General features: G+C 38.8%; 1 protein-coding gene across 18 annotated transcripts in view; it reads right to left on the bottom strand.

The window, feature by feature from the left end:
• KMT2C (lysine methyltransferase 2C) overlaps positions 1–27,085 on the bottom strand; it is a 336,413-nt gene that overhangs the window by 288,528 nt on the left and 20,800 nt on the right. Inside the window, exon 1 of one of the 18 annotated variants that reach the window (XM_073334602.2) lies at positions 20,675–21,065. The exons of the other annotated variants lie outside the window; for them this stretch is intronic. The gene's annotated coding sequence lies outside the window, so the exon portion shown is untranslated. Of the gene's footprint in view, positions 1–20,674; positions 21,066–27,085 lie in introns of those variants that run through there. 18 annotated transcript variants of the gene reach the window in all.

Here is a 27,085-nt window from a genome sequence, read left to right as displayed (position 1 = left end):
GGAAAGGGGGGGTGCAAGTGTTGGGAGGATTGTTCAGTGTTCTTAAGATCCAAGGGTCTGGGTCTGTAGTCACCTAGGCAAATTGGTGAGGCTTTTTACCAAACCTTGTCCAGGAAGTGGGGTGCAAGGTTTTGGGAAGTATTTTGTGGGGAAGGACGCGTCCAAACAGCTCTTCCCCAGTAACCAGTATTAGTTTGGTGGTGGTAGCGGCCAGTCCAAGGTGTAATATTTTGTACCTTGGGGAAGTTTTGACCTAAGCTGGTAAAGATAAGCTTAGGAGGTTTTTCATGCAGGTCCCCACATCTGTACCCTAGAGTTCAGAGTGGGGGAGGAACCGTGACAGCTGCGAAAAGAACTGTTCTAACCTCATCTGAATAATGCCTAAATCTGTAGTAATTTTTCAAGCAACATTTCATGAGACTTCATCAAATGCTTTAATGGGAATCTACTGTTTTCCCCTCATATTCTAGGGGGTACATCTAGACTACAGACACTGTACCAGCACAGCTACGTTGCCTTAACTATGTTGTTATAAACCCATAGTGCAGACGCTGCCTACACTAACAAGAGGAGTCTTTCCATCCGTGCAGGAACACCACCACCCTGAATGACGGTAGCTATGTTGACAGAAGCATCCTTCCATCAACATAAATGCGCCTACATATGGGGGATGTAGGTTAGGTCAGCAGAGCTACATTGGTCAGGGGTGTGAATTTTTCACCCCTGTGACCAACACAGCTATATCATCTAACTTTTAAGTGTAGGCCTCACCTTGGTTGCAAGCCCTACAAACAATACACATACATCATCAGTAGCACTATTTTCCCTAAAAGAACAGTAGGGGCCACACAACACTGACAGAAGTACAAAGAAAATAGGCATAAGATTTTTCAGATGAACAATTTATTCATCTGGGAGGACCACCTCTGGGTTCAAATCTCTGCTACAGAGCAAGGATTCAAACCTAGGTCTCCCACATGAAAGGGAATGTCCTAATCACTGGAATATTGGGGGAGGGGCATGGCACCTCCTCCCCCATCCTGTTTTGTGCCCTTTAAAGATGCACAGAAAAAACATTTTGGGTTGAATTACATGTTTAATTCAACCCCAAAAGAACATTTTCAATTTGACAATGCTTTTCAGAATTTTCAGATACAGCTTCCTCCCCCCCCCATTTTTTTGGGGGGGAGGCAAGGTGGGTGGGAGACTGAAAAAAAAATCAGTTATTCACCCAATTCTAAATGAAAACGTTATTTGGACTTTCAACACATTAACAAGCTGTTGTGAATTTCGTTTTATACAGACAGGCCAATATTTTCAAAAATGGGAGCCAAAAGTTAGGCTCCTAAGGGGTGGTATTTTCAAAAGTGTATTAGGAGCACAAGTCCTTGAGAACCTGGAGTACCCTCTCCTTCTCTCTCATTCCCCTCTCCTCCCCAACCACCACCACCTTTTAAACAAATTTTTATTGAACAGACATCATTGAAAGAATGTCTCATTTAACTCAAACTTTTTAAGGATAGCTGAAAATGGTATACCCCAGACTCCCAATACTCCCAAAAATGGCCCCATACCCTAAGACATAGCGGGGGGGAAAACCAACAACAACGAACAATACTGAGGTAGATCCAAAAGCTTCAGGTCCAGCATCTCTGGCCTATGAGCAGCAGAACAAATGGATGAAGCTTCCTCTAATACAGGACCAGGCATTGTCTTGCTTGTTTGCTTTCTTTTGGCTCACAGAATGAAGGTAATGTGGCTGAATGCCCTTGAAGGAAATGCTTTACATACAAACATCAGTGATTAACGTTTTGTTGTAGGAGGTACAATATTTAAACCTAAAACCTCTTGAAGAGATCCAAGTAGAATACAATATACAGTATACTACAACTTTAAACTTGACTAAAACCAGAGACATGCACACATACTCTTATATGGTTAGTAAACTGAAAATCAGACCATACGATTTTTAGAAGTGCTGAGCATCCGCATCTCCCATTAACTTAACTGGAAGTTGAAGGTGCTTAGCTCACCGGGGGGAGGAAAAAAAAACAACTCTCTGCTTTGGATCACTAGATTCACCTGTGAGTATTTGCATATCCCAACAGTTAAAAAGTTCTCAGACTGGCAAGGCTCAGCATGAGAGTCCTTCACGGGGGAAGGGGTTTTAAAAAAAAAAAGGAGAGGAAAAAGGACAATATACAACAGTCACCATTTGCCCAATGACACCACACAATTACATCTCTGAGCATACGAGAAAACTGTTGGTAAACTCAACTTTTTAACAGATGTAGGTCACGAAAGCTTATGCTCAAATAAATTGGTTAGTCTCTAAGGTGCCACAAGTACTCCTTTTCTTTTTGCGAATACAGACTAACACGGCTGCTACTTGGAAACCAGTAATAAACCTGTATGTTCATTTGTTTCCCAGTCAAAGGCATATTTCAAATGAGTATGCTAGGATATAGACAATCCAGTAAACACAATAGCAAAAACACACCACTTCCAGGGCCTGAGAGAGAGTTTCCATACAAGATGTACGCAGAGAGGAACACTTAATAGCTCTCTAGTGGCCTCCCTTTCTATTCCATCCCTTCTATTTCAAGTGTTGCTCTCTCTGAGAAGACAGACAAAAAAAACCCTCAAACATGAAAAATTTCAAGGAGCTATGAAGGCATATTTTGTTAACTGAAGAAAAAGACACACTTTAAAGTATAAAACAACTTTTTAAAAAATAATCCTTTGGGACTGAAATTTCTCATGCTTGGTCACAGCCAAAATGCATGATTGAGTAGAAGATTCTAGAATTAAACGTCCAACCAGACCATGTGTACAGCATCACTATCACAAAGCTAGTTCAAAGCCGTGAAAAATGACATTCTGTGCCTACCCAACAACTTTGTTGGTTTAAAACAAAACAAAAAAACCCACACTATAGCATACTTTAAAAAAAAAAAAATCAAACAAAGAACGCTGAAGGAAAGAATAGAGGATACTTCATAAACTTCTGAAAATTCTAAATAAAAATAGACCTCTCTCCATGTATTTCAGCAAGCACAAAATTCCACCTCCACTATCCAGCACCTACTTCAGCATTACATGAACTCAATTCCTTTGCTCATTTCATTAGTGGAACCACCCTGCAACATGCATAGTTGACTGACACACTACTTTGAGCATCTGCTATTGAAGTTTACAGATCAAAATCTTCAACATTAGGTCAGTTTCTGGATCCTTTTATCAAGCAGTCTGCTTTCTGAGTGAGAAGAGGAGACTACCACTTACCTCCTAATAGTCTACTGAAGACATAAAAGTTAAATCTTTTTTTAAACAGTTACTTGTTGCTTAAGAAAAGCAACAGAAAATGTTGAGGCTGATCAGCTCTTCAACCTAGTAACTGAAGCAAAAGAAAATGCACTTAATAGGAAATGTGACAACAGATCGAGAATACTGGTCCCTTGCAATCAAGCAAAGTTAGCTCCAGTATAACTGTTAACGCTGAAACTTGAGTTGTAAAACTTGAATCTTGAAACTTGAAACATAAGTTACTGCTTTTGCAGATATATAAAAGGAGTCTGACCAGTGAACTACTTTTATTATATATATTTCTAAAAACACCCGTACAACGTTTTAAAAAGTTAATGGCAAACTCTGAAATTACTGGGAATGTGATTTTAGGAAGTTACATGCTAGGATATGGCACTCTTACTGAATTTTATATATAATATTAGTTGGTCTACATGTGGGAAATAAATCTACATAAATCATAACATACTAAGTTCCCCTGACCGAGATGTAATTTTACCAATTAATGTATTAAATTACTACATAGATTCATAGATATTTAGGTCAGAAGGGACCATTATGATCATCTAGTCTGACCTCCTGCACAATGCAGGCCACAGAATTTCACCCACCACTCCTAAAAAAGACCTCACACCTATATCTGTGCTATTGAAGTCCTCAAATTGTAGTTTGAAGACCTCAAGGAGCAGAGAATCCTCCAGCAAGTGACCCGTGCCCCATGCTACAGAGGAAGGCGAAAAACCTCCAGGGCCTTCCAATCTGCCCTGGAGGAAAATTCCTTCCCGACCCCAAATATGGCGATCAGCTAAACCCTGAGCATATGGGCAAGATTCATCAGCCAGATACTACAGAAAATTCTTTCCCGGGTAACTTGGATCTTACCCCATCTAAAAACCCATCACAGGCCATTGAGCCTATTTACCATGAATATTTAATTACCAAAACCATGTTATCCCATCATACCATCTCCTCCATAAACTTATCGAGTTTAATCTTAAAGCAAGATAGATCTTTTGCCCCCACTACTTCCCTCGGAAGGCTATTCCAAAACTTCACTCCTCTGATGGTTAGAAACCTTCATCTAATTTCTAATCTAAATTTCCTAGTGGCCAGTTTATATCCATTTGTTCTTGTGTCCACATTGGTACTGAGTTTAAATAATTCCTCTCCCTCTCTGGTATTTATCCCTCTGATATATTTATAGAGAGCAATCATATCTCCCCTCAACCTTCTTTTAGTTAGGCTAAACAAGCCAAGCTCCCCGAGTCTCCTTTCATAAGACAAGTTTTCCATTCCTCGGATCATCCTAGTAGCCCTTCTCTGTACCTGTTCCAGTTTGAATTCATCCTTCTTAAACATGGGAGACCAGAACTGCACACAGTACTCCAGGTGAGGTCTCACCAGTGCCTTATATAACGGTACTAAAACCTCCTTATCCCTACTGGAAATACCTCTCCTGATGCATCCCAAGACGACATTAGCTTTTTTCACAGCCATATCACATTGGCAGCTCATAGTCATCCTATGATCAACCAATACTCCAAGGTCCTTTTCCTCCTCCGTTACTTCTAGTTGATGCGTCCCTAGCTTATAACTAAAATTCTTGTTATTAATCCCTAAATGCATGACCTTACACTTCTCACTATTAAATTTCATCCTATTCCTATTACTCCAGTTTACAAGGTCATCCAGATCCTCCTGTAGGGTATCCCTGTCCTTCTCTAAATTAGCAATACCTCCCAGCTTTGTATCATCTGCAAACTTTATTAGCACACTCCCACTTTTTGTGCCCAGGTCAGTAATAAAAAGATTAAATAAGATTGGTCCCAAAACTGATCCTTGAGGAACTCCACTGGTAACCTCCCTCCAAATTAAAAGAACTTAAAATAACATATTTATGTTTTAAAAAGATTATGCAAGCCAGAATTTAAAACTAAATAGGATGCCATCTTTAGTAATAAGTGCATACTGGTAATCACATTTTACAAATTGAAAAACCAAACCCAAAAATATTGAATTTATGGCTACCAACATGATCTTCAATGCAGAGATCACGCAGTCTCTCTTAGAAAGATTTCAAATACAACATTCAAATACTTCTGAGAACCACAATAAGCTTAAAACATTCCCAAAAGCAATTTTATGAAGAGATTTAAACTACATTTAAAAAACTACCTTTCAAAAAGGTTTCTGTTATTTTATTTCTTTTTAAAAATATTTAATAAAAACAATATTTCTTCTATGTGGCATAGCCATACCACATACAAAAAAGACTCTTCAGGCTGCCAAGCTTAGAGACTTTCAGGAATCTAATGACGACTCACCCTCTTTGGATATGGAGCTTGCATGAAAAAATAGTCAACTGGCATTCTTTACAGATCTTCAGCTACCAAGCTTCAACCTAGTGTTATTTCTTGCACAAAAGTTCTAACATATTGCAGTCAAGTATACCGATGTATTAATTTTTTAAGAAAAAAATACACAAAATCTGAATGTCATGTCTTCTACACACAGTAAATTTATGCTCACCTCCAACAAATGCTCCAAGATGGCTGTTAATAAAATAATCTGAACTATACTATATACAAACCTAGCTAGACTAAAAATTCCTCATATTGTTCCACACAGCACGTTTCCTTGCCTCTTGCAATAATGTATTCACCATTAATTACTGCCAAACTGACTTCAATCAAATCATTCAGACAACTCTTGATGGATATAAAAAAGCATTATATTTTTTTTTTAAGTTGCTACAGAGAACCCTAGAAAGCATTCTAAAGGGCTGATCCAGAAGAAGCATTATTCGAATACACTGAAAAATATTTTAATTTGCTTTTTAGGTGCTCTGTTATACTCCAACTAAATTCCAATAAAGTATGACTGCCACATAGACACAGCTAACTCAAATGGACTGGTCTGTTATACTGATGTATATCTATAAGAATTCAATGTTTCAAAAATCTCTTGCCGTTAATGGAATTTGCTTCAACTGCCTGACACTTTCCAAATCACTAAAAAATGATGTGATTGATTCACTCTCAAGCAACAATTTACTTGTTTTTATTACAATTATCTATATATTAAAAAGTTTGTGAAAGATGCCAGATAGAAAATTTAAATCCATCTCCTCTGGTTACAGAACAGGCTGCAGTAATTCAAGTTTCTCCACACTGCTCTGCCAAGTGCCTCAAACCTAACATGGAAAGGACCAACTCCAGGCATGAAAGGATTCTCTAGCATTCATGCCCATTCAGCCCTTTATCTCTATGCTAAACTACCAATATGGATGCCAAATTAGCATCAAATGTGGTAGTGGTTTTAGAGATGAGGACACTTGTCCTCTAGAAACTGGACTGAGACTCATTTCACAGGGGGATACACAGCCACTTGATGCTAGAAACCCTCATTCATTACTGACCTGGGCCAAATTCAAAACAGTAATCTAGTTGAAGATGCTGTTTCTGTTTTCAATCCCCTCAGACATTCAATTTTCAAACAATTTAAATCCTAAAACTGATCTATTTCTAGATATGGCCACATAAGCAAGTGAAAACAGTTCCTGCTTTATACCAGCTATGTGATTTCTCTTTCTCACTGGGGATACACACTTTCCAGAATTTCAGATGTCTTCAGAACAGGAATTCCCCACCCCTGCTGCATACACAATTTTCCTTCCTTTTAAAGACACCTCTTACCTAATGTAATTACACGTACCAAATTATCTAACTTGATAATGTCCCAACATAAAAGTCAGATATTTGAACTTCTATAGTACTCTCCATATCCCCTTATCTACAAAATATTGATTCAGAAGCAGGACTCTCAATTTGTCCAAATTCCAAGTATCATCTGAACTCTATGGTATCCCCACCCTAACATAACAGGCTACCATCAGGCATGTACAACTACAACATGGTTCCAATAGGTCTATGCTTTTTAGTAGGTGGCTCTCAATCCTCCAGTTCAAAGGGATCAGTAAAAATCTGTGGATGTGAACCTTTGGGTCTCCAGATTTGGTGCATATTAAACTCCATGTTTCAGAAGAAAACTCTGGAGGCTGATCCATTTTACTACTTCCAGCCACGGCAACAATTTTAGGGCTTCTCTTAGAGAGCACAGATGAGTCTATTTGATTGTATAATGGGGTCCTGACTCTTCATTGTTCTATTGTTACTATTTATATAGTGGTGGTTAACATGACTAGGTCCCTGTCCCAAGATGCTTACTATCTAAATTAAATTAATACAACCACCTTTGGTAGGGAAGGAAGGTACAGGAAAATAAGATCACACTCAACAATGGGAACTAAATATTTGTCTTCAGAGGAGAGCATTGTTTTCAGTGAAAACATATTGTACGTTGAATTTCTGTTTGCTTGTTTTTAATTGATCACTCTCCAGATGAGGTATTGATAGCTCCAGCAGAAGTCACCAATTTTAAAGGGTCAGAATCACTGACAAAATTTTCCTTATGAGTCATCAGAATAACTTTTTCAGCCACTTTATGGCAGTTTTAGGTTGGAATTATCATCCAGATCCAAATCCTTCATCAAAAAGTAAAGCAAACAAAACACTGCAATTGCTCTTTCAACATGCAGATCCAATATAGTAAATAAGACTGTCACGTCTTCTGACTGTGAGGTGGTGCAAGAAAAAAAAGTATGGTATTCTGGGTACTGCAAGAAAACTTAAGGACTCTTCCTGGTATTCCAGGTTCCCTACTGCTAGAACACACTTGTTTGTTATCTGTTATGCTTCCTTGAAGAATCCCAAAAGAAAAAATATCTTGCCCTTTAATGGATAACTCATTTGCTTTGACTTCTATCAACACTGGCTGGAAGGATAATTGTGACCTGCACTTACTCCTTGTTCCCTGGATAGGTGGTAGTTATTTTCTAGATGAAAAATAACTACAAGAGCAGAAAGTAGTCCCTCACAGATACAAGCCTTTGATTTCAGCAGCATCTAAGCTTTTATTTAAAACCTCTCTTTTCAAACGTTTTTTTAAATTCTTCTGGTTGTTCAACTAATAATGGACTCTCATAGTCACCAGATTATTTGATATAATCTTAGAAGATAACATGAGCATGTCTTTTTCTAGGACATTTCAGAAAGCAAGGTGATATCTTGCTCCTATCTACTAACTTGCAATAGTATCCAGCTCCAGTAGACAGGACACTCAGTTTCCCTACACATTCTAACATTGCTCTAACCTTGCACAGAATCAATATTTAACTGAGAACCCAAACAGTTGAAAATTAACTGCTGTCTACTTATTTGTCCAATGCATCTCTGAGGGAAACATTTCCTCACAGAGATAAGAAGCATTTCTAAGATGCAGAAGGTACTACAATGTCAACCTAAGGAGGACTCCAGGACTATGTTCATGTACTAAAATGTCTCCTGTACGTGAGACATACAGGAGGGGCAAAGTTTTATTTAAGTTCCTTGTAACTGCCTTTAGCTCAAATGATTACACAAAAGTGTGAGAAGAACAGAAACTTCTCCAAGGAGAAGAGGCTAAAGAGACTGATTTACAGCCTATTACCTGCTTTTCTACTACAAAAGTAAGTCTCCAAGCCAGATTTATTATTCAGAAAAGGCCTTCTCTTCCTTATCTGCAAGTCCCTGCACTTTATTAGGGGACTGTAGTGAGGCACAGCTAGGCCCCTCCTGCTTCTGCCCTCACAAAACCAATCAGGGACACCTCAGGTCAATGCAATCACCCATGTATTTTATTTATAGTTCTTTCCCATCACCAGTTTATTATCTATGTACAGGGTTTTACCAGGCTTCACCAGCAACAGACCAGAGCCACCAGTCCCTCTCAGCCTCTGACCTTTCTCTCCCCCCTCCCTGGCTTCCTCCCTCCCAGCCTTTATAGCCCCTGGCTAATTAGGCTGGCAGCTGTTCCTAGTTGCCAAGCAGGCAGGGCTATTCATCCAGCCCCAATCCATTCCCCTTGATTGCAGCTGGTGTGGCAGGGAGCTGATTAAGCACTTCCTGCCTAGCACCCTGTCACAGGGACCCAAAGGAGGAGCAGCCCCTCCAAACATATTCTTTGGCCTGAGCAGAAAACAATGGCAGAGAAGTTGGGAACAGCTATAAGGTTGGGCTATGGATAGTCCTGTCTCCAAAGCCATCCAGTCCTGCACCACTTTACAAAGATTTAACACAAAACAATATCATTGTGATTTCTATCAACACACCTGTAATATCAGGAGTAAAATTAAGTATCAGAAGAAGTCTGCAACAGAAACCGAGGACCAAATTCTGTAATTAACTGCAGCCCAGAAAAACCTAATGGAGTCAATGGGAACCCCAATACTGTTGCATGGAGTGTAAGTCAGTGGAAAGACAACGGAACTCCTAGATTACTCAAGGAGCTGACTGAGGAGATATCTGAGCCATTAGCAATTATCTTCAAAAATACATGGAAATCAGGAGAGATTCCAGAGGACTGGAAGAGAAGACTGAGGGGACAATATAACAGGTTTCAAATTCTCCTTAGCCTCTGAGGATAGGGTAAGAAACAATGGGCTTAAATTGCAACAAGGGAGATTTAGGTTGGACATTAGGAAAAACTTCCTGTCAGGGTGGTTAAGCACTGGAACAAATTGTCTCGTGAGCTTGTGGAATCTGGGTCACTGGAAGTTTTTATGAACAGGTCAGACCAACACCCATCAGGAATGGTCTAGTTATTACACAATCCTGCCTTGAATGCAGGGGACTGGACAACAGGAGCTACTGAGGTCCCTCCTAGTCCTACACTTCTATGAAAGTTAGCCTCACTCTTCAAGTTTCAAGAAGATATGAGAGAACAAGCTTGCAATGCACATCGATACAACTAGTCATCCAATTCCCCATAGTTTTAGATTGTGTATAGTAATCACACACAAAAACTGGATTATACCTTCAACACCATTATTGCATCATAATTGCATTACAACATCAATATGCATAATTATTAGGCCTGTCGATTAAATTGCAGATAACTCACGTGATTAACTCAAAAAAATTAACTGCGATTAAAAAAATTAATCATGATTAATCACACTGTTAAACAACAGAATACCAATTGAAATGTATTCAATATTTTTGGATGTTTTTCTACATTTTCAAATATATTGATTTCTATTAAAACACAGAATACAAAGTGTACAGTACTCACTTTATATTAGTTTTTATTACAGATATTTGCACTGTAAAAATAAATAGTATTTTCCAATTCTTCTCATACAAGTACTGTAGTGCAATCTCTATTGTGAAAGTGTAACTTACAAATGTAGATTTTTGTGTTACATAACTACACTCAAACACAAAATAATGTAAAAATTTAGAGCCTACAAGTCCACTCAGTCCTACTTCTTGTTCAGCCAATCGCTAAAACAAACAAGTTTATTTACATTTACCGGAGATATGATTGCCTGCTTCTTATTTACAATGTCACCTTAAAATGGAAACAGGTATTCGCATGGAACTTTTGTAACCAGCATTGCAAGGTATTTACGTGCCAGATATGCTAAACATTCGTATCTCCCTTCATACTTCAGCCACCATTCTGGAGGGCATGCTTTCATGCTGGTGATGTTCATTAAAAAAATAGCATCTTAATTACATTTTTGACTGAATTCCTTCAGGGAGAATTGTATGTCTCCTGTTCTGTTTTACCCACATTCTGCCATATATTTCATGTTATAGCAGTCTTCAATGATGACCCAGCACATGTTGTTTGATTTACGAACACTGTCACTGCAGATTTGACAAAATGCAAAGAAGGTACCAATGTGAGATTTCTAAAAATAGCTACAGCACTCAACCCAAATTTTAAGAATCTGAAGAGCCTTCCAAAATCTGAGAGGGACAACATGTAAAGTATACTTTCAGAAGTCTTAAAAAAGTAACGTTTTGATGTAGAAACTACAGAACCCAAACCACCAAAAGAAAAAAATCAACCTTCTGGTGGTATCCGACTCAGATGATGAAAATGAACATGCATTGGTCCACTCTGCTTTGGATCGTTATTGAGCAGAACCCGTCATCAGCATGGATGCATGTCCTCTGGAATGGTTGTTGAAGCATGAAGGGACATATGGATCTCGAGCGCATCTGGCATGTAAATATCTTGCAACACCCGTTACAACAGTGTCATGTGAAGGCCTGTTCTCAATTTCGGGTGACGTTGTAAACAAGAAGCAGGCAGCATTATCTCCTGCAAATGTAACCAACTTGTTTGAGCGATTGGCTGAAGTGGGACCAAGTGGACTTGTAGGCTCTAAAGTTTTACGTTTTATTTTTGAATGCAGTTAGATTTTTTTTTGTACAATAATTCCAAATTTGTAAGTTCAACTTTCATGATAAAGAGATTGCACTACAGTATCCATATTAGGTGAACTGAAATATACTATTTCTTTTGTTTTTTACAATGCAAATATTTGTAATAAAAAAATAAATACAAAGTGAGCACTTGTACACTTTGTATTCTGTGTTGTAATTGAAATCAATATATTTGAAAAATGTAGAAAACATCCAAAAATATTTAAATAAATGATATTTTATTATTATTAAACAGTGCGATTAATCGTGATTAATTTTTTTAATCGCTTGACAGCCCTAATAATTATTCAAAATACTACAAAAAGTAGAGGCTGGATTGCCCAACGGTTACTTCTGTTGGTGGCATTTACTCTCATGAATAATCCCTTTGATTTCAATAGGATTATTTGCATGAGTAGATGGTCATCAGCACAGGTAAGGATTGTACACTAACCTTTAAAACCTGATCCAAAGCCCATTAAAAATCAAAAAAATCTCTCACTGGCTTCAAATTATCTTTGGATGAGGTCCTTAGTGATGTACAGAATACCTTGTTATCTTAATTAGAAATTCAATGAAGCTGTACAATACATATTATAAACACGTGTCTATTTGAAGGTTTAGGTGCATTACCACTGAAAATATTTAGGTAGTTCTGGAAAAGCTGTGTCCAGAAGATATTTTAACATGTTTAGATAGTTCTACAAAGAGAAAATGAGCAAAAATATTAGTCTTTTATACTTGAATTGCAAGAGCAAGCTGTACCATCAATTCTTAGGAGCACCACTTCCCCATCATAATGCTATCCATAATCAGGAACTACACATCAATACATTAAAATAACGTTCTACACAAACAGTCAAATAAGACTTTAGAAAGTTTTGGATGCTCAAAGAAAGACAACAGAAATGGCTACAGTAGTAAATGCTTATGATTAATTTAGGGTACTTCTGCACTAAAAAAGCTACAGTGGCTCAACTGCACCGCTTCAATGTAGACACTGTCTATGCCGATAGAAGGGGTTCACCCATTGGCACAACTAATCCACCTCCCCAAGCTAGGTCGCTAGGTCAATGGAAGAATTCTTCTGTTGACCTAGCACTGTCTGCACAGGGACTTCTGTTTGCTTAACAATGCAGCTCAGGATCTTTCACACCTTTGATTGATATAGTTAAACCAACCTTATTTTCTAGTGTAGAACAGGGCTTAGATACACAGCACTTGGCTTCCAAAGATCTCCATGGAAGCTACATTAGTGACTGAGGTTCAACAACTAAAAAATAGTTGCTAGGAGCCAATTACAGAGTTAAGCATTTATTTAAATTGTACTGATAAAAATTTTAGCTTGACAATAGCCATCAGTTAAACACCATCATATAGAGAAGATATACGCTGATATTGAGGGGAAGTTGTGAAAGAACAATATGTTACTCGTTACACTAAGAGCAGATTGGTAAAAAGGTTTAAAAAAATAAATAAATAAATAAAATAAAAAGTCTTCTCCCAGCCCAGTTTTAGGAAGAGATTCCTAAAAAAGACTATATCAGAGTCCACACAAACCATCTCTCAAAACCCTCGACCTTGACTCAAAAACCCTCCATCACTCTTCAATATGATATTCTCCCTCTCAGAGCTAGATTTTTAAAAACTAATATTGTGCTTCTGAAATACCAACTGGAATTATCTTTACAACTGTTTCTTTAATTAAAATATCACTGTTCTAATGGAAAAGTACAAGAGCCAAATGGAAGGAGGAGGAGGTTAAATGCACCTGAAAAGAGCTTGCTCAGAGACAAACAATTGCACCAAGATGGATGGAGGTGACAAAGGGGACTAAAATCTGTACTTCCCACCCTCAATCTCTTATCTATCTCATTTAATGTTATATTACTCTGACTTCTGGACTCCCTCCTCATAACCAATGCAAGATAATTTCTCTCACAAGCATTCTGGGCTGATGTCCTACTCACTCCTATGAGCAATGAAGTCTGTTGAGATAGCATTGTCCAACTATTTGTTTTCTTGTTGAAATCATCATCAATCTGCTAATGTTTAACACCAGAGAGCCAGATTTTCAATTCAGGCCTCCATTTTGTGAGCAGTTTTGAGCCTACAATGAATTGTAATTCTTCCTTTCTGTCTCAATGGCCAAGCCATTTGTACTCTATGTAAAGGCAGGTGTGAGATAGGTGTGGAAAGAAACAGCTCTTTATTTCCTGGCCATAGTCACATAACAACATGGGTAAGGATAAAAAAAGATTCTGGACACATTCCCTAATTATGTGCCTCAACTATGGCAGTGTCTTCTGCATCAGTCTTCACTACAGAAGATGTGAGGGAGATTCCTACAGCAGGACCATTCTTTTTAGGTGACAAGTGCCAAAAGAGGAAGTCTTGGAACAAATTAATATATCAGTCAGTAATAAGTCACCAAGACCAGATGGTATTCATCCAAGAGTTCAGAAGGAACTCAAATAGAAAACTATAGTACCACTAACTGTGGTATGTAGCCTATCACTTAAAATCAGCCTCTGAACCAGATGACTGGAGGATAGCTAATGCGATACCAATTTCTTATAAAAGGCTCTTGAGGTGATCCTGGCAGTTACAGGCCGGTAAGCCTAACTTCAGTACCAGGCAAGTTGGCTGAAACTATAGTAAAGAACAGAATTATCAGACAAGTGAACACAATTTGTTGCGGGAAGAGTCAACATGGATTCTGTAAAGGGAAATCATGCCTCACCAATCTATCAGAATCCTTTGAGGGGATCAACATGTCGACAAGGGTGATCCAGTGAACTTTGTAGTGCACTTGGACTTTTAGAAAGCCTTTGACAAGGTCCCTCCATCAGAGGTTCTTAAGCAAAGTAGACAGTCATGGGTTAAGAAGAAAAGTGCTTTCATGGACCAGTAACTAGTTAAACAGATAGGAAACAAAGGGTAGGAATAAATGGTCAGTTTTCACAATGGAGAGAAGTAAGTAGCGGGGTCCCCCAAGGATTTGTACTGGGACCGTGCTGTTCAACATATTCATAAATAATCTAGAAAAAGGGGTGAATAGTGAGGTGGAAATTTTTTTTTTTTTTTTTAAACAGGATACAAAATTACTCAAAACAGTTAAGGCCAAACTGACTGCAAAGAGATACTCTGGATGTATGGGCAACAAAATAGCAGACAAAATCCAATCCTGATAAATACAAATTAATGCATACTGGAAAACAATCCCAACTATACATACAAAATGATGGCGTCTAAATTAGCTGTTACCATTCAAGAAAGATCTTGGAGTAATTGTGGATAGTTCTCCAAAAACATCCACGCAATGTGCAGTGGCAGTCCAAAAGGCTTACAGACGGTTAGGCACCATTAAGACGGTGCTAGATAATAAGACAGTAAATATCATAATGTCACTATCAATCCATTATATGCCCACATCTTGAATACTGCATGTAATTCTGGTTGCTCCATCTCAAAAAAAGGTAGATTAGAATTGGGAAAAGTGCAGAGAAGGGCAACAAAAAAAATGATTAGGAGTATGGAGCAGCTTCCATATGAAGAGATATTAAAAAGATTACTTGTGGCACCTTAGAAACTAACAAATTTATCTGAGCATAAGCTTTCGTGAGCTACAGCTCACATCATCGGATGCATTCAGTGGAAAATACAGTGGGGAGATTTATATACATAGAGAACATGAAACAATGGGTGTTACCATACACACTGTAACAAGGGAGCTGTTACAGTGTGTATGGTAACACCCATTGTTTCATGTTCTCTATGTATATAAATCTCCCCACTGTATTTTCCACTGAATGCATCCGATGAAGTGAGCTGTAGCTCACGAAAGCTTATGCTCAAATAAATGTGTTAGTCTCTAAGGTGCCACAAGTACTCCTTTTCTTTTTGCGAATACAAACTAACACGGCTGCTACTCTGAAACCTGTGATTAAAAAGATTGGGACTCTTCAGCTTAGAAAAGACGACTAAGGAGAAATTAAGGTAGAGATCTAGAAAATCGTGGAGAAAGTGAATAAGGAAGTGTTATTTAGCCCTTCATATAACATGAGAACCAGGGGTCTACCCAGTTAAATGAATTAGCAGCAGGTTTAAAACAGACATAAGGAAGTACTTCTTCAAACAATGCACACTCAATCTTTTGAGCTCATTGCCAAGGGATGTTGTGAAGGCAAAAAGTATAACTGGGTTAAAAAAAAAAGTTAGATATTTTCATGGAGGATAGGTCCATCAGTGGCTGTTAGCCAAGATGGTCAGGGATGCAACCCCATGCTCTGGGTGTCCCTAAGCCTCTGATGGCCAGAAGCTAGGATGGGACAAAAGGGGATGGATCATTCGATAGTTCCCCTGTTCTGCTCATTCCATCTGAAGCATCTGGCAGCAAGCACAGTCAGAAGACAGGACAGTGAACACGATGGACCATTGGTCTGACCTAACATGGCCAATCTTATGTTGCTCTCAGGTCTTTTGGACCTTTACCTCATCCTTCTCGGTACAGCCATAATACTGCTGCCAACAGAGTCTCTCTCATCCTTCATTTAAACCATATCATGCCCCAATTTGAGTCACTATGTTGACTCCCTACTGTACTGCACATCAAGTTCAACTTTCTAGCCCTTCCTTTCAATGCACTATATCTCCGAACTGGTTTCCTTTCACATTCTCTCCGTTCTGTGCTCTGCCCTGCCAACAGCACCAAGCTCTCTTCATCAGGCTTGTGAAGACCTTCAAAAATCTATTTGTCAACCTTCCATCCTTGTCTCATTCAAGCCACTCCTAAAGACACTTCTCATTGTGGTGCCAAACACATTACATTAGGTAGGATTTTAAAAGCTTGGAAAGAACATGACCACTTATGCTTCAGGGCATAATTTAATCTCTTAACAGATCCCCTGTGGAACTGATTATTCCATAACTGTCCATTTCAGAGTTTCTTGCACCTTTCTCCAAAGCACGTAACATTGGTCGCTGTCAGCAACAAGATATTGGATTAGATGGACCATTGTTCTGAGCTAGTATGGCAAGTCCTTTGTTCTCACTTGAACAAAAAAAACCAAACAGACATATATACATCTTAATGGTACAAGTGGGTAATTTAAAAAAACAGTTATCCATATATCCATATGCAAGGTCTTTTCTTAATCCTCTCCTTCTTCCTTCCTTTTCACTTGTCTGTTAAGTCCATCATTTAGATTGTAAGCTGTTTGAGGCAGGGGCCTATCCGTTTTGTGAAGAAAACCTGTGACAACTATAAAATAATAAAAATCCACACCCATCCTTCCTCCCAGAGAGAGTCCCACTGAAGTAATCTAAAAACTCTCTTATAGGCTGGGCATGTAGATCCTTTTACAGAACTGGGGCCTCCTTTTAGGCATGACTGTGAACAAGGGTAACAAAATCACAAAAAAAAGTGGGAAGAAAGTACACAGTTTGCAATAAGACCACATAACTATTCAATGTAGGCATGTGCGCTTCTCAGTAGTATTTAAAACAAAACTCATTACTGAAATAATATTACATCTGCAAAAACTGAGGTCTGGTTTGAAAATGCAAGGCTTCAGTTTCTATTAGTGTCCAATTTAATAATACCATCTGAGATACTTAATTTTACTTTTCAAGATTGTGACAATTAGAATGCAAATACTGGTTGAACTAGCACACCACATTTTTTTCAGATCTAGTATTGTAAAGCCACCATTAGCGCAAACCACACTTGTTCAAAACAACATTTCAACAGTGATCCTACTCAACAAATGGGCTGGGTGCGGGAGCAAGGTAAGAAGAAAAAGTGTAGAGCAACATCTTACTATTACTAACTTTTAAAGCATCACTAATGGAGGAGGTCAAATATCCTCAGTATATACTAAATGATCTCCCATTAAGGCTGGTGTTGCACGTGCACGGCAAGAGGAAAATAAATCCTAAATAAAGGCACTGTAGAGTATTATTACTTTGATGTGTTTTCAAAAGCAGACGAAGACATTTCTTCACAAAGTAGACACCTTTCCTAGACAAAAATAAATCTGTTTTGTTATGTAATTAAAGCTGTGCTGTTTTGCCACTTATTTTAGTGGTTGTTTGTAGCCTAAGAAGTCCAGCACTGAAAATACCTAAACAAGATTGAATTAAACATATATTTGTTTGCTGAATACTTTCCACAAACCCTGGATCCCACACAGAAATATGGTTTAAACTAACTTTATTTAGGTTTCAGAGTAACAGCCGTGTTAGAGAATACAGACCTTGTGAATACAGACTAAGGTGCCACAAGTACTCCTTTTCTTTTAACTTTATTTAAATTTCTATTGGATTACCAGATTAAAAAAACATTTAAGACTCCCATTAAACTGAAAACTCTCTACTGATCTTCACTATGATGTGGCTATCACTCCGCTATAATATTTTCCCTACTATCTCCTTCCAAACTCCTAACAGCATTTCCGGGTTCACTGAAGGTATCCCAGAATGTACCACTGTGACATAGCAAATGCCATGGATTGCATTGAGAGATTGGATATGTGTGATAACACACTGTGGGATATTGCCAGTGAACCAGGTTGTGCCAAAAAGATTTCATTGAGGAAAAACAGAATTATAAAAGGCTAGCTAAAGGCACACTGTCAACTTATTTTTTTTTTAAATCATACTTCTCTGAAAAAGCATTACCCACTATTGTTACCTTTAACTCCCAAGATTACTAGAACTGAAATACAGATTGGAGAAAGAAATATTTCTATATTTTTCAGTTTGTTTACACTGTGCATTTGACAACACTATGGATAGTCATGCTCCCTGTTATCCTGTGTATAGGCAGTTCCCTCTTTGCTGGGCTGAATTCTTCAAACTCAAGTGTGGAGAGAAAACACATTTCAAAAACTAGGAAAACAGAACTGTAAAACTACATAAATGGGCACAGCTGTGAGGGATGGAGACGGGGGAGATTCTTCTTCACCATCCACACACACACACTTTTTTTTTAAGCTGACTAGATTTCAGGTTGGTAATGTCCCTTTAAAAAGACTGCCGTGATGAACATCCCCAACAGCCTGGTCAGAAGACGCATTCAAAGAAGAAATCCATACAGGACTTATTTTCATTTTGGCTATGCAGTTCACCTTTAGGAGAATGTTCTTCGGGGAAAAATGGTGAATAATCTATGCTAAGGAAGTTTACAAGCTGTGATCACATTCCACTCTCATGACAAAAATTGTCAAATGCCATAATGTAAAATAAACAATTAAAACAAAAAATCATAATCAACAATTTCACTAAAAGGCTACAGGGGTCTCTCTTTGTGAAAGAAGAGCGCAAAATAAGTAATATTTCATTATTCTAGGCCACCAGTCAACAGAGAACACAAGTGTGACAAAAGATATTATTCTGGGTAGCCAATATACTCAAAGCATATTGTCAGAAGAAAAGAATATTTGTGATGGATGTATTAAAAGGGGCATGCATCAACTGCTTTCAAAACATTAACAAACAAAATGTACAGTGCTCTTTAATGAGACATTAATGAATGGTTAGCATGGATGCAGCTGCATCACATTAGCACTGTTGATAAAAGTATATCTTATCTTCTGTCTCCAATTGTCTTATAACCATAGTGGTTAAAAATATTTGCACGAGGCAGGCAGGGAACTACAGTTTTTTATACAGGATGTGTGCATTTTATTATGCATGAACATAGTACATTAAGTATTTACAGCATGCTGATATACGACTATAACTATACTTGGCATTTCTGCTATGTTTAATTTTATTTATTTGAGCACATTATTTTTATGTTCACTGAAAGCCTTCAAACGTTGGCATATTTGCTTTAGTTTTGCAACAGCAAAATTGACTATTTGTCTTTTCTATCTTCCACAGGCATAACAACATGTGACTACTTTAATACCGGCATAAGGTTCTTTAAAGTACCCCTTTTGAACAATGCAAGAATCATACTATACTACAAAGACTGACAAGTCAAATAATAAAAATTACACATGTGCTCATGAATGTGTTTCAAAGATACAATGAATCTAGTACATTAGTAACAAATGTTTCACTTGTCAAATGTTTGATATTTAGTATCTAGCATTAGTTACATGATAAAAGTCATAGTCATTAAGAACAGTATGGATACTGAATTAACTGGGCCATAAGCACATTAAAACATCATACTTAACAGTTCTTCTCCCTTATAGTTTGTATCAAATTCACTGAACCAAAGCAGTTACATAATCCAATCTTTGACTTTTGATCTATTTGTTCATTGCTCATAGATCACAGATCAAAATATAAGATGGTTTAAACATCCAGTATGTGCTGTATTTTCAGTATATTTTACGAACAGGTAATTAATAGTATTTCTCTGATTTAAAATTAATATGAGCAGGAAAAGGATAGGGAAGAGAATATAAAATGTTGTAGACGTACTATATTTTAAAATTATGTGGAAATGTTTAAGATTGCATTGTTTTACAATAGCTATGTGCATGCGTAGAATATTTAAGAAATATATAGAAGAAACAATCCTATTCCCTACTGTATTTTTAAGTTTTAGGATACCCCAGCACTCAAGTGAAGGAAAGAAAGGCTAATAAAATTAATTCATTATATTTAGGCCATGAAAAAAAAAAGTTGTTTAAAAAAAAAACACAAACAAACAAGAACATGTACATTATACAACCACACACTTAGAAACAAATGACCAGATTATTGGTCATATAATACCTGTCAGTCCTGAGCTGCGTCTTTTATTTGAGGTTGAAGACTATCTAGGGAACCTGTAACTTGGACTGATATATACATTTTGATTTCAGGAGATGGATTTTGACCAAAGGGTGTGAAAACTCTCTCTAGAGCGTCAGTGTCACCGCAGTACTCTTGATAAGTTTCCAACCTGGTGCTTCAGGTCCCACTACCCCTCCTTATGTTGACACCCCCATCTGTCTCCATAGAATTATACTGAAGATTGCCATTTGCAGCCCCATGCCGCCTGTCACATTTTGCCCTTTAATACAAAGAAGTTAAACGCAAGACACACTCACCCCCAGCGAATTGTTTTTGCACAACATAATCCAGAGCCTGAGAACCTCTCACAAAACCTCTTTGGAAAATGGAGGGGCTGGCATCGGTGCCCTGGCTTATTGTCCAGAGGAAGGAGAAGTTATTTACATGTTACAATCCAAGCCCGGCGTCGTTCAGAGACACAAACTGCTCAGCACTCCCTTAGATCAGCCATGTTACTCCCCCAAATCCACCGCTGGCTGCGAGCACTTCCCCGGGAGCCTGGGCACAGACAAGGGGCAGGCGCGCGCTCCTAGACGCGTCCTGCCAGAGCCCCCATGGCAGCGGCCGCTCCGCGAGCTCCCAATCGCCTCGGAACTTCGGCTCTCAGGATCCTCCCCGAGCCAGACTGGAGCCGCCGGAGGAGGAGGAGGAGGGGAAGGGGAAGGAAAAAAAGCAGGGCTACAGAAAGTAGATCCGACGGCTGCGGGCGCCACCAATGTGCGGCCTGGATTCCCCCTGACAGGAGCCGGAGCCACCAGTCCCGGCTGCTCTGGCTAAGCAAAGCGGCCCCCAGCTTAACTCTTAACTACCCGGCTGGAGACGTTTTCATCGCACGGGGCCCCTCACCCAGCCAGCCCCGCTCCCCAGCGGCAGCCTGCCTGCGGTATTGTAACGTTGGTGGTGCAGCAGCAGCAGCAGCGAAGAGAAATACACCGAGGGGCTGGCAGTGCACAATGCAACTCGAGCTCCGCCAGAGCATGAGGATCGGCACGTCTCGCGGCGCCCCGGCTGCTCCCGGCAGGGCTGCGAACGCAGAGCCCGGCAGATTAGCCCCGGGGCGAGTGCAATCTGTCCTCCCCATAGCCCCTTTCTGGCAAACACCTCCAAAGCGGGGTAGGAGCCAGACTTCAACACGCTTTATTTCCCCCTTTACCCACCCACCCCCACCCCCGGCGAACCGTACTTTCCCATTTAACAAAGCACCACTAAAAGTTGCAACACGTACAAATGGATCCCTCCTCCTTCTCTAGCGGACGCACGTCTTGGGTATTAAGCGGCTATTCAAGGCAGGATTTTAGCTTGAAATTAATTGGGCTTCTTTAACCCTCTTGTAGACACGCCTGCTACTTTTCCCCAACCCAGTTTGAAACTGACTCGCCGGAAAACCTGGTCCGATAAGTGTCCCTAAAAAAACTCGCCCTTCCCACTCCCCGAAATGGCCCCCGGCAAAGTTTCCTTCTATTGGCACTGCACAGAAAGAAAAAAAACGCAATCATTATTCCATTTGTGTGGATCTATTCTTAAAGGCGAACCAGTTTAAATACTATGGTAATTATGAGTTTCCTTAATAAAAGGAAACACCACAGGTTTGTTGGGAAACGTTTTGTTTTGTGTCTTAGTTTTTTGGGAGAAAGGGGGGGGGACGACAAGGGAAAGGGATTTAATACTTCTTTCAATAATCTGAGGTCTGTTTTCAGTCCACAGATTAAAATCCTGACAGCAACACTGAGCTATAGCTGGCAATCCTAAAGAGGACCAGAGAATTTTATTCTCTGGCTATACTGAAAACTGAAATTCTAGGTTCAAATTCTGTTCTCAATTACATAGTTGTAAATCCAGATTAACTCCAATAAAATCAATGGGGTTACTCCAGATTTATCCTGTATTTAAAAAGAAAAAGAAATTGACTCTTAAGGCTTGTCCATATACAAAAGCTTTAATTGCATCATTTTAGAAATTGTTGTTGTTAAATTGGTGCAGACTTCTGTTGTGGATTCTTTTAAATGGGTTTAAGATTTCATAATATCAATTTAGTTTAAATTGATAAGAACTCTTTCTAACCCAACTGAGTTAAACATTTTTAGGCCTAAAATCTTGTCTGAACACAGAAGCTGCAAATGTTCTGGGCTTGTCTACACTTGGAAATTTGCTGAAGTAGCTATTCCAGAATAATTATTTTGATATAACCAAAATATCCCCAGAATAAGAGTGCCCTTTTACAATTTAGCTTAATCCATCATCTGGACACACTACTCCAGAGTAAAATTTACTTTATTACAGAATAAAAAGCAGGAAAAATTTCAAAATAAAATTTATTTTACTCTGGAATACTGTCCACACAGAGAGCTATTCCAGAATATTCCAGAACAATTAATTCCACAATATCCGTTCTGGTCAATTTCCCCATGCAGACAAGGCCTTAGGTTTAAAAAAAAAAAAAAAAAAAAAAGGGTCTAGTGTAGACAACACATATCTACTTTGCATTATGCAACTATGCCAGGATGGTCTCCTAGTGTAGATGCAGCCTTACACCAAGAAAAGGAGTTTTTCTGTCAGAAAAACCATCATTTTGTCAACATAGCTGCATCTACACTGGGGGCTTTGTTGGCAAAAGTGTTTTCACACCTCTGACCAAAATAGCTATGCCAACACAACTTTTAAGCGTAGACCAAGTCAGTGAAGGGCTTTTCACTCCAATTAAGCTAACTTGGTGTAGCTAGTGATTAAAAACATACCCAGGATTTGCAATGGTTTAACTAAATAAATTTAAAATTATACCTTAAATTAAACCGGAGCAACTTTCTCGTACAGACAAGCCCTTAGTTTGAAATCTAGACTTCATTTCTGCATATGTACACAGAAGCTCATGCTAAGTACTGCATTAATTTATGGAATTACAAAAATGGAAGACAAATACAGCATTTCAGTTTCTAAGAGAAACACTTAATTTTTTAAACTTTTTTTAGAAATAAAATCAAAGCAATTTGCCCTCCTTCAGAATTAATCACCTGCAATTTTTTTATTTTACAAAACAACACTATTAGAGCAACCAAGAAGTCAATCTGAGGGAGGAAGGTGAAATTCCTATCAAAACCCTAAAAACTGATTTTTATTTTATATTTTGTAAATCTGAAGAAAGGGAAAAGTTGGATGAGGGCTTGGAACTTGGGTAACAAGTTTCTACTCACGAGACACTTTTCTAACAACAAATAATAATAAGCATTATAAACCCCCTGAAAAGTGATGTCAGCCCGTCTTGCAATGCGCTTACACAGACTCCCATGCCCGCACAGCATCCTACTGATTTAAAAGGGACTCTGCACAGGTGTTGGGGGTAGAGGCAAATTTATTACAGGGCCTTAATGCCCAAGTTACATAGTGCTTCACTCAGCCACTCTTCCCACTAACTACAACAGAGAGTGACCATGTAAGCAGTGAAGGATCAAGCTGTACAGAGTATGATGATGATGGAAATGTAAAGAAACATCATAACACATAAATGTCACATTTTCATTTGAAAACGTTTTGCCTTCTGTTACAACTCACACCCCAAAAATTACTAAACTGAAAAATAAGAAAGAAAAGTATTTCCTCACTTTTTTCCCCAGTTTATGTACTTTGTGCATTTGACAGCATTTTGTGTATAGTCAGTTTCACCTATGGTTGCCATGGATCTTCCACAAGGCTGCAGGTAAGAGGAAAAAAATAGGAAAGTGTGACCGTAAATTTACAAAAAATGGCAGTGGGATTCAGGGGCAGATATACTAACCAAAACTGCTTTTTTCCCCCACCCCAATTGACTAGATTTGAAGTTGACGGGTCTTTAAAGTTAAGTTATTGTCTCTAGTGGTCCAATCCTGAAAACCTTACTACCAACTATATTGCTGCGATTACATGTTGTCTTACTGAAATCAATGGGATAACTACATAGCAGTAAGGGATCACAGGATCAGGCCCTTATTTTGCATGCATTAATGGAAATCCTTCAAGGTACAGACCATGTGTCTTGTAAGGTTCTGTGTGCATTTATGAGTTAAGTAATTAACGTTGCATGTTAAATTAATATTTCTATTTATACCAACTTTTCTTTAAAAGAGTTTTCTGTAAAGTTTTGAAAATAAAAATTGCTTTCCCTTCACCATTTGACAAATACTGACTCCACCGGCATTACTTTTCTATTGCAATATGGTAGAACCTCAGAGTTGCAAGCACCTCAGAAATGGAGGTTGCTCGTAACTCTGAAATGTTCGTAACTTGGAACAAAAAGTTATGGTTGTTCTTTCAAAAGTTTGCAACTGAGCATTGACTTAATACAGCTTTGAAACTTTACTGGGCAGAAGAAAAATACTGCTTTTAACCATTTTAATTTAAAAGAAACAAGCACAGAAACAGTTTCTTTACCTTATCAAATCTTTTTTTATCCTTCCTCCCCTCCCCCACCCTTTCTAAGTATTTTAGATTTAATAATACTGCAGAGTATTTGGGTTTTTTTGTTCTACACTGCCTGATCGCATACTTCCAGTTCCAAATGAAGTGTGTGGTTGACTGGTCACTTTGTAACTCTGTGTTCATAACTCTGAGGTTCTACTGTATAACTCATCGTATTTCCCAGTGGTTTGACTTGAGTTTTTGTACCAGTGTCCTACAATGATGTACACATCGGTAGGCCACCTTCAATTAATTCTGAGATTCCTACCTCTTCCCCTTGCCACCCAAACCAAAATGACATCTAAAAAAAAAAGCACAGCACCAGCAGCTGGACAATACAAATAACTTCACACTCCTGCACAGAATCATTTTAATCACAGCTGTTGATTAGCTGATTTAGATATGCCAACACAAGGGCTTGATCCTATGGCCCTTACTCAATGAACCCAGTAGGACAACTTGTGATTAAGGGACGTAGGACTGGGCTCCTAGTCAATTTTACCCAACAGTAGACTTTGTGAATAAAGAAAGGTTTCAGAGTAACAGCCGTGTTAGTCTGTATTCGCAAAAAGAAAAGAAGTACTTGTGGCACCTTAGAGACTAACCAATTTATTTGAGCATGAGCTTTCGTGAGCTACAGCTCACTTCATCGGATGCATACCGTGGAAACTGCAGAAGACATTATATACACACAGAGACCATGAAACAATACCTCCTCCCACCCCACTGTCCTGCTGGTAATAGCTTATCTAAAGTGATCATCAAGTTGGGCCATTTCCAGCACAAATCCAGGTTCTCTCACCCTCCGCTCCCCCACACACAAACTCACTCTCCTGCTGGTAATAGCCCATCCAAAGTGACCATGATGCATCCGATGAAGTGAGCTGTAGCTCATGAAAGCTTATGCTCAAATAAATTGGTTAGTCTCTCTAAGGTGCCACAAGTACTCCTTTTCATCTTAAGGTTTGATATTCTACTAAAATGTAGAGGTGGGTTACCATTTAGTAGCCTATTATGCTACTAATCCATTTATTCCTCCTCTCTCAGTAAATGCAGCTTCTCTGTTAACTGACAAAAGAAGTGATAACTAACAGACCAGAGGGAATAATCATACTTTTGAAAATTAATTACAAAATAAAAAGATATTTAGCATCCAAATGAAATTCCCCACATGGTTACAATACTGACATAGATCACATTTTGGGGCCAACAGAAGTTGGTACTATCCTTTATATACACACATGATAACATAAGTGTGATTTAAAGCCATTAAAAGTGGATACATCTCTAGTGACCACGTCATTAACCAGAATTTAAAACAGTAACAAGGTGCAGGCTCAGTAATAGCAATAGCTCTCTAAATACAAAAGGGCCAAATTCTCCCCATCACACAGTGACATCAATGGAGTAGCACAGAATACGTCAGGTTAAAATAAGGTTCATTATTTCAATAAAATAAAGCAGTCCCAACAAGCAGGGAACTAGCTGTACCACATACACCCCATTGTGGTTTGGTAGTGAGTGTACTTTTCAGGGTTTTCCAAACACTGCAAAGCTTTAAATTTGGTGCTAGGTTGCACAAAGCTCGCAGTTTCCTTTACCCACTCCTAACACAAACATCCCATCTGGTACGAACTGTAAACTATCAGAGCTGGGTCATACATAGGAATGCTTTCCCCCAGAACCACGGGGGAAGTGACAAGGGTCTTGTGATCTGTGTCAGTTTTATACTGCTGCTAGAGCTGCTGCGGGGAAGCTCCTCTGTGCAAAAGTGCAGCACGCACAGTGCTAATGAAAGTTACTTGGTGCTTCAGAAGGGGGGGAAATAAAGCAAGGGGGAGGGGAATAAATGCAAGAGGGAGTCTGAATATCAAGTGAAAGGAAGGAGCAAAAGGAGAGAAAGAGATGGAATAAAAACAGGATATACCTAGGACCGCAACAGGGGAGTGACTCTTGCTTGCAATAATTGTTAACAGTGGGTTCCCCTCCACTGATGTTGAATGGTTTATCTGTTAGCATAGATAGGGTAAGACTATTTTGAACACTGCTACAGAAAGCATGCCGGAGACCCCAGTGGAACATGGTGTCTGCCACCATTTCTTCAATGCTGTTGAAAACATCATTGTCCAGATTACACGAGCAGCTAACCTTTTTTCAATACCACTTGAGATGGAGTGGTAAGAGGGAGCCATTTCTTACATAGAATATCAGAGTTGGAAGGGACCTCAGGACCATCATCA

Source organism: Lepidochelys kempii, chromosome 2 (genome assembly GCF_965140285.1).
Source record: "Lepidochelys kempii isolate rLepKem1 chromosome 2, rLepKem1.hap1, whole genome shotgun sequence".
Lineage (NCBI taxonomy): Eukaryota > Metazoa > Chordata > Testudines > Cheloniidae > Lepidochelys > Lepidochelys kempii.
This window is presented reverse-complemented; position numbering and strand designations above follow the sequence as displayed.